General features: G+C 37.6%; 2 long non-coding RNA genes across 4 annotated transcripts in view; one reads left to right on the plus strand and one right to left on the minus strand.

Annotated features, from left to right (window-relative positions):
• LOC119865825 overlaps positions 1 to 6,073 on the minus strand; it is a 44,753-nt gene extending 38,680 nt beyond the window's left edge. The window contains exon 1 of the long non-coding RNA XR_005378177.1: positions 5,882 to 6,073. This is a non-coding gene — a long non-coding RNA (uncharacterized LOC119865825). The remainder of the gene's footprint in view (positions 1 to 5,881) is intronic.
• LOC111092470 overlaps positions 1 to 14,785 on the plus strand; it is an 85,794-nt gene that overhangs the window by 40,725 nt on the left and 30,284 nt on the right. For 2 of the 3 annotated variants that reach the window (XR_005378174.1, XR_005378176.1), the window contains 2 exons: positions 9,358 to 9,475; positions 11,362 to 11,495. The exons of the other annotated variant lie outside the window; for it this stretch is intronic. This is a non-coding gene — a long non-coding RNA (uncharacterized LOC111092470). Of the gene's footprint in view, positions 1 to 9,357; positions 9,476 to 11,361; positions 11,496 to 14,785 lie in introns of those variants that run through there. 3 annotated transcript variants of the gene reach the window in all.

Here is a 14,785-nt window from a genome sequence, read left to right on the forward strand (position 1 = left end):
TGGTTAATGATAAATGGTAAATACAGATGTTCTAAATCTAAAAATTTAGGTGTCAATAAATCCTTAAAACTAGAGAGCAGCCATTTAGGTCTTGATAGTTCTCAGGAGTGAAATTATAGAACTTTTGACCAATTAATTGCTTCTATCTCATCTTGTTCCCAGAATATATTTTGAATCATGCCATATGCAATTGTTCTTATGCAATTGTTTTGATCAGCACTCTCTCTGTATCTGAGTGAAAGACCATAGATTTTGGATTAAAAAAGAGCTGGGTTGGAATTCTTGCTCTACTTGCAATAGTTTTGTGAATTTGGAATTCAACTTCTCTGAACTTGTTTATTTTTTTATTTTTATTTTTTTCAAAGATTTTATTTATTTATTCATGAGAGACACATAGAGGCAGAGACACAGGCATAGGGAGAAGCAGGCTCCCCATAAGGAGCCTGATGTGGGACTCGATCCCCAAACCCGGGATCACGCCCTGAGCCAAAGGCAGATGCTCAACTGCTGAGCCACCCAGCATCCCTGTTTTATTTATTTATTTTTTTAACAGATTGGGTTAACAGTATCTTTTACATTGGATTAACATTTAAGTGAGATATGATTGAAAAAGTCTAGGTCAAAACGTAGAACATAGTAGATGTGCTGTAATGAACCTAACAATCAGTAGGATTTCCTGATTGTTTACTACGTATGATCTGAACAACAACAACAACAAAATAATCATGCTTAAACCTTGGTAAAATTCTCCATTATCCACAGTGAGGGAAAGTCTATCTTGCCAGCTTGGTTCCCGGCTCCAGTAATTCTGGAAGAGCAGCTGAATGGCAGACCAGACTAGTTGAGTTATGGTGAAAAATGTGCTGAAGGCAGATCTCCATGAGGCCGTCAAGTGACTGAGCCTCGGAATAAGCAGGCAAGACCTTCAGACTCCATAGCCTGTGCCCTTGCCAGATTTAATATATTTTATTTTTTTTTATTTTTTATTTTTTTTTAAACTTTTATTTATTTATGATAGACACACAGTGAGAGAGAGAGAGAGACAGAGACACAGGCAGAGGGAGAAGCAGGCTCCATGCACCAGGAGCCCGACGTGGGATTCGATCCCGGGTCTCCAGGACCGCGCCCTGGGCCAAAGGCAGGCGCCAAACCGCTGCGCCACCCAGGGATCCCAAGATTTAATATATTTTAAACCAAACTTCTTGTATATTTCCTAGACTGAGTTCCCTTCCCAATAATCTAGTTTCTGTGAGCAACATCACTTTGGATTCATCTCTGTTTCCACCCTCTTGTCATCTTGTTGGGCTTTCTGAAATGTTTTGTTAGAATCTCCCTTTTCCTATTCCCATTTATGCTGCCTAGTTGAGGTCTTCATCAATTTTGATTTGGGCAGTCACAGCTGCCTGCAGGTGGGTGGCTTTGTCTTTAATGTCTCCCAGCTGCCTCCCCTCCATGATGTGCTTCCTCATCATCTACCTCAAATCCAAGTTCTCTTGTTCTCTTGAAGTCCTGTCATTTGTTATCAGACTCAGGTCCGTGGACCCAGCAACAGTAGAAATGAAGCTAGACCCAATATTTAAAAGCACAGGCAAGACTTACTGAGGCAACACCTACAGCTGGATGGACACACAGTCATCACAAAGGTATCAGACTGACTCCCCGAACAACAGCCAGTGAAAGTTTTAAAGGAGCCCAGGTGGGAAAGGAGCCACGTTTAAGCATGTAGGAGCAGGGACATACCAGAAGTTAGGTGCACAGCTACAGTTTACACAACATGCTGCTTCATATGTCCTATATGTTTCATTTGCATGTTAAGTCTCCACTTCTGGGCATGTATTTAAATAATGAGGGAAAGTCAGTAAAAGTCAAATTTGGTGGACATCTTGTCTTAGACTAGTTCAAAGAGTCTAGCCTTGCATCTTGGCTGGTGCTTTGCTCTGTAAGAAAAAGCAGTAGCAGCCAACAGGTCGTTCTGCAAGAAAAGTGCTAACAGCCACCAGGAAATGTCCTGGGTATGCAGGGGCTTGTTCCCAAGATCCCTGACTGTCTCAGTTTGGCCTCAATATTTATATATTCAGTCTTACTTTCTCATAGGATCCAGTGTGCCTTTTTTGTCCTACAGAACAAAAATCATGCTTATTTTTGATGCCCCTGATGCTCTTCCTTCTGCTCAGAGCTACCTATCAAAATTCTGGCCACCTCTCAAAGTTTAGCTCGAAGTCTTTCTTCATGAAACTTTCTCAGATTTGTGTCTTACTTTTCTGAATTTCTGTTCCCAGATAATTACAATATTTAGGGTTAATGGTTTCATGAGTGTTGGTTTTCTTTCTGTGGCTCTGCTGTGGAAACTCTGGAGGGAATGTTCATCTATACACATCTGTAGCTTTCCCGGTGCCTGGTCCAGGTCTGGCCCACATACTTTCTATCAATGATTTATGAATAGGATGTGATTGCAATGGGTCAGCCACAGGGTAGCCATGGATGTCAGGACCATTTCTGCCTCTAAACCTTCATTTACTGTGGGATTGCCTTCTCCCTCCAGCACTTCCTGAACAGTCCTTTTTGATCTGATGGTTTTTCGTTCCAATCACAGCTCTTTCTCTTTTTTTCTCCTGAAGATTTTTCCAGTGTATATTGACCTCTGGTCTTCCTGCTTTGCACAGCACAAATGGTCAGCTCTATCCTTTTTGACACTTAACCATATGCCATTGGTTATAGCTACATCAGTGATTCCTGTTTGGTGAGCCATGAGAATTTTCTGCTTTGAGAAGCCTGGAGCCTGTTTTCAGGCTGAGGTGTCTCCTTATGTTTCCCTTCTTTCACTCCTAGACCTTAGGGAGAACTCATCCTTTCTTTCATCTTTGCAATAACCTCTACCTACTTTATTTTTTGGATTCTTCTACTACTAAGACTTACTGAAGAGTCAGCCCCTCATATCATGCAAATAAGCATATAGTTCCTTTAAACTTTTAGGGTTCAGCTAAAAACTAAAGGGAATACGAAGTTGAGGGGGGAATATAGGAGATGCTACATAGATATACAAAATAAGCTACACAAATATAAGAAATAATACCATTATTATAATATTTTATTTATCATTTCTGATAGTTTTTACCAGCTGGGGCCCAGAAAGCCTACTTGTTTCTAGCATTTCCCTTGTAATTGAATAATTTAGTTACTCGCACAAGTTTGCTATGTATCAGGCACTGGGACAGGAGCTTGGGATGGAAAATGGATAAGACACAATACCTGCCATTAACCTATAAAAATGCTCAAATCCTTGCATTGGAAAATGTACCAAATGCTCCTTAAACTTCCTCATTTCTTTAGAACCTCCCACTTAGGTCCTAAAGTCCCATTTTTCCTTGGGACTCTTTAGGCCTTAAAGTATGGATTATAGAGGGGAAAAATAGACTCTAACTTGTGTTTTATGGCTGCAACTTCATCATAACCATAAAATGATGGAACTGGTATTTTTAATAATAATAACAGAAGCTACACATGGATATGAAAGTTATCATTCTGAGTAATTCTCCTGGGAGCCTACATATCTATTTCACTGATGTTGCTCTTGCTAAAAACTTTTTTAGCATCTTTTTAGATACTGTTTTCAAACCAATTTGATCACCATTTAGGCACATTTAGCTGCACTTAATTTTGTATCCTAAATAGTAGACTATAACTTAATTATAAAACTCATTTTTTGGATTCAGCTTAGAATAACTTATGGCCATTTCCAAAAAATATACATACGTATCCCCAGATGGTAAATATTTGGCACTTTGGGGTAGATATCTGTGCTTCTGGTCCTAAAAACAGATGCTCAATTGGAATCCTCAATAGCTTCTGAGCAAGGAGAAAATGATTAAAATTTGTGTAAAGCTTCTCAAAGGGGCCATTTTGACTGACAATCACATGCTAGATTGGGTTACCGGAAACAGACTGAGACGTAAAGTTGCTTGCAGAGTGTATAGTGTGTAGTGCTCTTGGGAGATACACTGTAAAGAAGTGAGAAAAATAGGATTGGGTAGAGGGGAGAAACTGACCCTCGGTGCAATTGTTGCATGGATATAAGGATTTAGGATTATAAAAGACCATAAAAAATTACTCTGTTCCAATAAATCATACACCCTAAATATGACTCAAATTGTACAAGAGACTAAGACACTTTAGTAGAGAATGCTGCTCCATGAATACATATAAACTGATCTGCTATTAAGCTTCTCATCTGATATATGGAGATCTACTAATATAGATTGAATTATGCCATCTAATAAAATGGCCAACAAGGGGCATCCAGTTAGGGAATCCCAATGCAATTTAAATTTCTTAAATAGATTGCAATTTTATTATAATTATAGAAATTATTTCTTAATTTCTCTACTTAATTTAAGTTGGTCCAATTTCATTGTTTGAAGTATATTTTGATTAACATTGAATCTACACTAGCAGGTTTATGTGGAGAAAAGAGAAAGGAATCTATGCTAATCAATTCAATTGAGCTCAATCAATGCCCAGAATAAGGGGCAGCTGAACTCCTGCCTTAGCGTTGGCATTTCAATGAAATCCTCAGACTGACTGAAGTTTGTTACTTCTCTGTACAAATAATAGCTAAATGAATCAATGAATAAATAAATAAGTATTCTATTTTACTAGTTCCAATTTACTCTCCAACAAGAAAGAGCACCATGGAAAGTCAGCCTGTACCTTTAGGTTGTATAGGATGCTCTATTAGGACTGGTCTGGCTAAATGAGCATAGAGGAGCCTTTGTCCCTAAATCTCATACATCAGGGTGTTGTTTTGATTGCAAGCCCTTCCACCAGTTCCTACAAATTCTTTATCACGTTCCCCTCCAGCTAAGTCCCCTGTGCTTCCACATACATGCAAATACCTCTCTCGTAGCATTTAGGCATCTGTGTGTCCATTTATCTCTCCACTAAATTCTAAGCTATTCAATAGAAGCAATATCCAACTACCCTAATCAGATGATAAGGATTTTAATATTTCACTTTATAAATGAGAATGAAACACTAGAAGTTGCTCAAAGTCTCACACCTCCTCAGAGATGGAGCTAAGGTTCAGACTTAGAACATTGTAACTCTCCTTATCCTTGTCTGTGGAGGGCTGTGTCCTAATCATATCTGTATCTCCAATATGAACAGAATACCTGACACATAAAAGGACCTATAACAGATAACTTTCAGCTGTTCAAGTAATTGAGAGATCCCTGTAATAGACTCAGCCACCTCAAGGAATATAATTGACTATAAACTACACAAGATATGTTCTCCACCTGAAGCTATATGCCACACAGCCATTCCAGTATATCCTCTGGCCCTGTTGTTCTACCTTCTGAGACACAGGCACTATAACTGACTGTCAGGAGGTATCTTTCCAACCTGTAACAGGATCACTTCTTTTTCCCTAGAGTTAGAACTAAGTCTCAATGGGAAGACCTCTTTTGGGAGAAGGGACAGGAAAAACTTTATTCATCTGGTAGGTACCAGAATTCTAGTTGACCTTTTAAATCATTGATTTACCTTTTCTACTGTCCCAATTCCCCATGGGGACTATCACCAATGACAATCATGCTAAGAATAATCCCTGGCACATTGCTGGAAGAGCACATGGATAAGGAATATTAACATTAATTCTCTGGTGTAGATTTTACTATCAGAGCTACTGATCTGCTAATGGGTGGATAGGCTGATGGGGCTGGGTCCAAGATGAAGAGAAACACAAAATGAAGAAAAGCACTTGTTCTGAGGGACAAGTCCTTACCCAAACTATTGGTACCCTCAAGGACTCCCAAATTCACCTGCTCTTATCGGGGTCACTGAAGATCTAGAAAGCAATCTTTGAAAGCTTGAGAGGACTCACCTGCATAGAGTAGTCCACTGGTCTACGAAGTTGTGGTAGTGTTCCAAGATAGATCAGCTAACTTGATTTCCCATTGGAACAAAACTCACTAGGCTGCAGATCACGTTGGTGCACTGGTTGTTCTGTTAGTCTCCTAAAGGGCATGTTGAACTTAATTTAGTTTTCTATTTCATTATCATTGCATTTTCTGCTGCTTAGGGAGCAGGACTTTGTGATAGCTTCCTGACTGGCTCTTCCTGATTGGCTGATGGAAATCTTTTGGTATCTCTTGGGTTTTGTTTTGTTTTGTTTTGTTTTGTTTTGGTACTCTGCCACATAATCTTGCACAACCCCAGTCCTTTCCAGAGTTATTATGCCACCCCATTTACACTGGCCCACATTGTGTCTGTCACAATCTGGATTCTGTGCCTAATCTTTTGCAATGTGGAGGAGGACAAGGGTTGAGCTGAGATAAAGGATATATTGCAAACACATAGGAGTTAGCATATAGCACTTTTGAATGACCTTTCAGGACTTTTTAATATTTCTTGCCTTTTAAGTTGAAGGAAACACCCTGATGTGTAAGAGCATATACTGACACTGATTTATAAGTACTTTCTACATTATGGTACAAAAATAGGGCATAACAAGGAGCACTCAATATAGGAAGAAAATGCATTCTTGAAGAGAACAATGTAAACCACAACAAAAATCAACAAAGAACCTAGATTTGTTTTCAATGGCTGCTGTCACAAATTGTCACAAACTTAGTGACTTAAAACAACAGAGATTTCTTATTGGACTTTTCTGGGTGCCAGAATTCTGAAATAGGACTTACAGGACTAGCATCAAGGTTTTGGCAGAACCTTGTTCCTTCTAGAGGCTTTGTGGCAGGGTCCATTCCTTGCCTTTCTTAGCTTTAAGAGGTAGCCCATATTCCTTGGCTCATGGCCACATCTATTCTACCTGTGCTTCCATCATCACATCTCCTTCTCTATTTCTACCCCTCCAGTTTCCCTTGTGATTACACTGGGCTCACCCAGTTAATCCAAGGTAATTTCTCTACCTTAAGATCTTACTTAAGTACATCTGCAAAGTCTGTTTTGCCATGTACAGTGACACTTACAGGTTCTGGGAATTAGGACACTTTAGGGGTTCACTTTTTTTCTGCCTATGGCAAATACCATTGCTTCTGGTGTTGAAAAAAGGACTTATTTGAGTTGATAAGAAATATGACCCTGGGTATTACAGGAGACAAAATGGAGGTCCTTAGTAAGGCACTCAGTCATTTCAGCCTGCTTCCCTGTCTTCTGCTAATCACCTATTGTCTATCTGCTTCAGCTACCAACCATACATTGCCATTATGTTCATAAACTTGCTTGCATATTTTTCCTTCTTTCCTTACCTATGGAACATACTTAAGCACTTACACTTGTACTATGCATGTGTCTACACAAGAACATACAAACCCAACAAAGACATCATTATAGGGGCAAAAGTGAACTCTCTTCTGAAGTGCTTTCAGCAACTGTGGTAGCTGAATGTTCATCCAGCTTGGGATTATTGTTTAGGTAGGAAATAGCCATCTTGCATCCTCAGGATCTCTCTGAGAACATCATTAAATTAGGTTCAAATTTCTGGAATTTTCTGACTATTTTGTGCTACAGTGATTCTTCCATGTTTGGAATATCTACATCTTGTCTGCCTCCACTTTTTATTTCATGGCTCCAGGCAGAGTAGGAGCTGGCTAAAATCTCAATAATTTGCTTTTAATATAACAAAGTTTGAAGCTCTGGTTACATTGATGCAACAAAAATTAAAAATCAATGCACACACATATATATGTGAGAATGTTCTATTAATTAAGTAGTAATGGTATATTTCAATAAGACTGAATGATTCATAGGAATTATTAGGAAGGAGCACGAATGTGAATATTTCATCTTTTTAAAAGTTCTTTATGTTTTTTCTTTAAGGGAAAACCGAGTTTGCTTTTGCTAAGTAGTCTTTAATTTCCCTTTTATTTTAGGGTCTACAGGATGTATGTAATTTACAGTTTTCAAGATATTCATTGTTTATTTTGCATGAAAGTGATGATATAGAGTTACATTGATTGTAACAGTTTAATTGATTATAAAGTTAATCACTTTTTTGTTTCAGCAACTAAACCATTAATTTCTAAAGTGGATACTCATTCATAACCATAGTGTTAGGTTATTTTTTTGTTTTAGGTTATTAAAATGAAATTATTCACAAAATTAGTTTCCAAAAGACTAAATATTAATTTTACATTTTCTCAATCATTTAAGTTCTTTGGAACGTTTGTGGTAAAGAGTAGTACAAAATGGAACACATACAGTCTTGCGAATTCTCTATTATTCAAGAGTCTTTCCTAAAGCAGAGGCTTCAGACAATTTATGACTTCATGATCAATTGTTTGGGCTATTCTTTGGTTTTCCCATTTACAAAGCTAAAAACACTGATTTTGTTTGTTTATTTTTTAGAATAATAATTTGGGCAGACTCTTGAGGAGAATATTGCAATAATAATCCATGATTCCGACATGCTTTAGGAAAATGGAAGACTGAGAAATAGATTTACTATGTTCACCAACAGTTTCACTGAAACCTGAGAGACAGTCCTGGAGTGTGGTCTAGCATCGAAGATGATTCACTGCAGATCATTTAGAATGCTCTGTGGTTTGTGCTCTGATGGAGGTAAAAACCGAGTGTTAAGAGAGCATAGAGGCAGAACTGCCTCATTTTGTTTGCGACAGCTAAGGAAAGCTTCACAGAAGTGGTCTTTGAAATGTCTTTGGGGCTTTGTGCTTTTCCAGATAGGGATATTACTGCAGGAGGGCACTATGGATTGGCCAGCCAGCCAGAGGGGAGAGATGGGACATTTTTTCTCATCTGATCATAAAACTGCTACAGGCATGATAAAGAAGTGATACAGACTTTAAATATATAGACATATTTTGAGAGTCTCATACTTCTAAAAGTGGAGAAGCTGATAAGCTTTTGCCTAGTTTTGCTGGTAGGTTCGTCATTTTTAGGTAGTAATGAAATAAAAATGTTAGTGAAATAGCTTGCCCAATTTAAAAAGTTGTCTGACTTTGCAAAGAAATTTATCAGATGATTTGATGACTACAGCTTTGCTCAGTGATAAACCACAGACTCGAGTATCATCTCTTTTGATTCAAATCCAAGGTATGCCATTTACCAGGTGAATTACTTTGAACGAGTTACTTAATTTCTTTGGGTCACAAAATTTTTATTCATGTAATAAGGAAAATATTAATTCAGAACACATAGAGTTGCTGTCAAGTTTACAGAAGAGAATCTTATAAAATGCTTGGCACATAGTAGGCACTCAAACATTTGTTGGTATTATTATGATTAATAATAACTTTAGAAAGCTGTCAATGAACAAAGCCTGCATTGACCTGTCTTGCTATGCTGTATTCCTCACGGACCTTACCTTATTTTACAACCTAGATGTCTGGCATAAAAAGGAGGAACTGTCTTTGAGGAGTTGGAATCAATTATGTGTTAACAAGACCAACATGTATCTGGAAATTTAACCATTCTGCCATTAATTAATCTGGGAACTCTGGTAATAAAATTTAAGATTTTTCTTCTTTTAAAACTAGCTGTGGATTGCATCTAAATCTACACTAAGTAGGCTATCAAAATCTTCTGCTTTTATTACAAAAGACTTGTGTAGTGGAGAGAGACAGTTTAAATGCATAAGGAATGAGGTAGAATAATGATTTGGTGCATATATTCTGATAATTACTACTTCCTTTCCCCTGGCTTCCCTGCGATAAATGTGCTGTCTTTCTAAACTTCATTAACAAAAGATTACAAATTTTAATAGGGTACAATAATTTTACCTTAATTTTAGAGCAATACATTCCAGGTATCTGATCTTCCTGAGTTATTTTCCCTGAAATAGCCTCATGATTCAAAAAATTATTTAAGAGCTGAAGTACTGTATGGTGTTAGTACCAAATGCATTAATATTTTAATTCTCATGATAGAGATCATTAGAGATCATTGAACCTTTAATATTGAAATGAAACAACAGACAATTGTGTTCTGCAAAAAACAAATTATTTTGACCAACTTTATACATTTTAATAGGAATTAAGATTTTCTTAGCGTTGTGTGTGGCTTAGTGGATAACACACTAAGAAAATCTAGCAACCAGTGCTTAGCCAGATCTAAGTGCCTAAATTGACTGGGCTGTAATTCAAGAAAATATTTGAACCATTTTAATGTTTTATGAAAATCACATCAACAATGAATAGGTTTCAATACTGAAAATGGCAGTTATCTAATTGAGAGACCACCATGGACAAAATCCTGGCCTTTCATTCACTGGTCTGGCACCTAACCTTTGTAACATTGATTTTTTTTTTTTTCCTTTTCTGATCGTGTTTCATATCAGTGATGTTTTTAAACCTCTGAATTTGAGGAATGATAATCTACTGAAGCAATTAAGTAAATAGATTATATGTTTATGCAAAATCCATTTCCAAAGTTCAAGAAAGAGCCTTAAAAAGTTTTCCTGGAACAGTCTTGGGTTTAGAAGGAACTTTTTTTTTTTTTAATGATTTTATTCATTTATTCATGAGTAACAGAGAGAGAGAGAGAGAGAGAGAGAGAGAGAGGCAGAGACACAGGCAGAAGGAGAAGCAGGCTCCATACAGGGATCCCGACGTGGGACTCGATCCCAGGACTCAGGATCACGCCCTGGGCCAAAGGCGGGTGCTAAACTGCTGAGCCACCTGGGTTGCCCTAGAAGGAACTTCTAAGTAGGAAACAGAAATTTTCCCCCCAACAGAAATTGTCCTTTAAAACTGTCAAGAATAAACAAACAACAACAATTATTCTCTGATTCTCACCTCTCCAAACACTGATAGTTTTCCAGATTGGTCCTGTGGGATACAAGAAGCCTCTGCATTTTCTCTAAGTAAGAATTTTTGGATTTAACTTCATACTTGTGATTTTTTTCTTGTCTCATCATGTTATCAATTACACCCTGAGGCATTTTTAAGATTCTGTTTAATTGATTTCCACAGTGTTCTGTAGAGACTGTCACTAGTCATCAATTCCTTCAGTTTAATTAATTAATTAATTTATTTATTTTTTGCAAGGGGAGAAGAGTAGGACAGGACACCATTTTAACATATTTCATTGTGACTCTTTCATTCAATATTACTTTGTATCCAGCTGATCCAAGAGTTGAAGTTGTGATATTTCTGGCTTTTTTCCTATATATAGCACTAGCTATATCCAATATACTAGCTCAGAGAAAGGGCACAATAAAGATAATTAAAAAAAAAAAAGAATTAGTAGATCAAGTTACTTCAGTCTCCACTCATTTGTTGGCCTTCAGGGATTTTACATATAGAGAAATTATGCAGAAATTGCTTTAGAATAATCCTGCCAGAGTCAGAAACTGCCTTGTTCTCCACTTACTTTCCTCCCACCCAGCCAGGTGAGCCTTTTGTCTCCTGTGACTTCAAGGGCATCCATTCTTTGAAACCATTTCCTACCTGTGTCAGGAGGCATAATATGGATGGAACTCCAGTGTATCTTATTGGAAAGGGCAAGAGATTTGCAGTTAGGTAAGTAGGAATTTCCTTGATTTTCTCATGGTTAAAATGAGTGTTGAGGAAGAAAAATTTTTTCTACCCTCTTAGTTCTGTACCTAGGGACTGCAAATTAAGTAAGAAAGGATGGATCAGTAGGAGGAAAGGAACATACTTCTTATAATTTTTTCATGCACAGGAGTTACAGAAAAGAAATGAAACACAAAGAAGTGGTTAGATTCAAATGCTTACACACCCTTTTAACAAAAGGAGGATTTGGGCCGTATGAGACAATAAGTTGTGGAGAATAACTAGGAGATATATTGGAGAAACTAATGGAAGATAAAAATTATTTTAATGAGGTCCATATATGCAAACTTTCTTGGTGTCAACTCCCCCTCTTCATTGATAAGCATGGCTCCCCTCTACCTGGAATGGGAGTTGGGGAAAGGAAGCAGGGGGTTGGAGAGGGAGGCACTTTGTTCAAAGTGAAATTTATGCCCTGAACTTAGGCAGACAAGGGGAGAGCAGAGAATTCTTTTCCTATTAATTCTCAATTGCCTTCAGTTCAAAATAATCCTTGTGCCAAAATGGCATATTTTGGGTTGGCAAATCCCCATATCTTTTCACTCTTGGCCCAGAGATCTTTTTCCCAAAGTCCTTGTCTAGGTCCCTCATTTCCATTATCTGATTTCCCAGATAGAATCTTGCCCTTCCTACCCTACTTATATCCATAATTAAGCTTGACTTTTCTCTTTCTTATGTAGCTTTTCATGGCCTTGATATATGGTCTTAGATCACTTGACCAACTGGACTCTTAGGCCTAAGTCCAGGATTAGCTTACTTCTCCAATGGTTGTTCAATGTAAATTACAAAGTCAAGGTCCCAGGGATGCATCTTGTAAAGCATCTTCATCTAAGATGATACTATCACCTGCTGAGAACTTCTCAGTGAATACAAATTAGCAAGGATGAAATCTCTTCTGTATTTTATTCTTCATGTTGAGATACTTCTAAAAATTATGTGACACATAATGTGTCATCAGTTTTTATCACCAGTGTTGGCTTTTTCTTTCTATCAAATAGCTTTCAACTCATGAAATCCTGTTCAGTTTCCTCTTATTTCTTCATAATTAGTTATGACTCTCTCAAATTTTCTTCCGAATATTTCTTGCTTTAGGCATTCTTCTAAATTGACCTGAATATACTATTTTTGCATTTTGCTATTCTCCACCAATACTTCCGATGGCTCTTTATGTTCAAAGAGATAATAGCAAAGTTGTTATTTTAGCATTTAAAATATTTTGCCACTTAAATCCTTCTTCTGTCTACCTCTATCCTTATCATACACTATGCTTTCAAAAGAATTCTTTAATAAGGACTGACCAGGCTTCTTTTTTTTTCTTTTTTAAGAAAGAGAGAGCGAGTGGGGGAGGGGCAGGGGAGTGAGACTCTTAGGCAGTCTCCACACCCACTGTGGAGCCTGATGTGGGACTCAATCTCATGACCATGAGATCATGATGTGAGTGGAAACCAAGAGCTGGACACTTAACAAACTGAGCCACCCTGATCAGGCTTCTTTAGCTACAGTTCATAAAAACCCTACATGGCATGAAGCCTTTGCATCTCACGGTATTCCTGGCATTTCATTTCCATTCTCTCTTCAAACTTAAATCAAATGTCTGCTGACCATACCTCTCGGATGGTCTGGAACATGCACAGTTCATGTCTCTTGTCTCCCTCTTTGTCATTCAAACGTGTCCCATTTTGGCAGAGAAATGATATGGTCACTGTACTTATGAGTCTTTCCTTTTCCTTCCCAAGCTGTAGTGACTACTTCCCTCTAAAATCATTGAGACTTTTCTGTGTAAAGCACTAATTTAGCACATAGCACATGATGTAATAAAATGTTTCTACTATGTCCAAAGTGACTTAATATACTATCTTTACTTTTTCATATAATCTATTAAATCTATTTTTTAGTTAAGAAAAAAATACAAAGAGTGGTTTTAAATAACTTGCCCAGTGGCAGTTGTAGAAGAACTTTGATTTAAACTTTGAGCCAACTGTCTTCAGGGCTTTTGCTTGATCCCTGAGGCTTAAGCTTATGGTTTTTGAAGGACAGGGCCTGTCCTTGATTGTGGGGATTTCATGGAGAGCTTCTTGCTTGAGGGAGGACTTAAATCTATGTCCATCTCAGAGGAAGACTCCCTATCTATAATCCAAAAGAAATATGGTACTTGTTTCCTGTACTAAATTAGAAGGCTGCTTCAGAGTGAATCCTTTCTTTCCAAAATGATGAGTATTGGCTACCTCAGTTACTTTTTCCCAAGTCAATACCAGAGATGAGCATAGACCTTGTCTTGAAGTCTCAGGCCTGGAGCTTCAAGAACTGCAAATACATTCCTTGAGTTTTAAGGCTTTTGCTTTACCTGTTGCAGCCCCATGTTGAATCAGATAGTTGGGGTGATGGTAGTGGTGGCTGTGGTGACGGTGGTGAAGTCAACACCAAAAGTGTCATTCATTTGTTGGGAATTATTTTTCATTTTAAATTTCATTGCTATGCCCACAAGGGTTTCAGATTTATAAAACAAGCCCATCTATTCCTCATCAGAAATTACTTATTTTAGAGTTTGCTGAGGAATACAACCATGTCAGTTAAAGAACTTATGTATTATGTAAGCTCATCTTAAAAAAAAAAAAAAAAACATTGCTGAAAGATGTTTGCAAGCAGCAATTGTCTTAATATACAAACTGCATAGAAGTTGAAATAATCCTCTTGTTCTCTTCAAATGAAGGTGGACAAGGCTATTAACTTTCTGTTGTCCTTATGTCCCTTCACCTATCCTTTTAAAATTTTTATTAGGCTCTTTAATGTGTGGGTTGAAATCAATAGAGGACAAGCTATTAAAAATTATTGGTCGGCTGTGGCTCCTCACTAAATATTAAAGCAGCTTGGCAAATTAGCACATACCTCTAGGCATTAGGCCTGGGAGAAATAATGGTCTAGGCAAATAGACACTATAATCCAGATAGAAAATATGACCAGCATGCTACTTTGGGTTTCCTTTGGCTGTTGTTGTTCACTGTTAGCATTATTCTGTTTTTTGCTTTTATTAGTGTGAGGAGGTAGGATGGGGAGCGTTAATTGTTGGAAGGATCCCTTCTAAGGATATGTTATATCAGGAGCTAGAGAAAGATCAGAGCAGCTTGGGAGAAATAGGAAACAGGTGCAGAAACAGGTGAGTGGAGTATTGCTTATTACTGCTCTGTATTAAGTGCCTGGGAGAAATGGGCAATTTCGCTGGGTGCTGTGTGCCTTTTATT

This window comes from Canis lupus, chromosome 25 (assembly GCF_011100685.1).
Source record: "Canis lupus familiaris isolate Mischka breed German Shepherd chromosome 25, alternate assembly UU_Cfam_GSD_1.0, whole genome shotgun sequence".
NCBI lineage: Eukaryota > Metazoa > Chordata > Mammalia > Carnivora > Canidae > Canis > Canis lupus.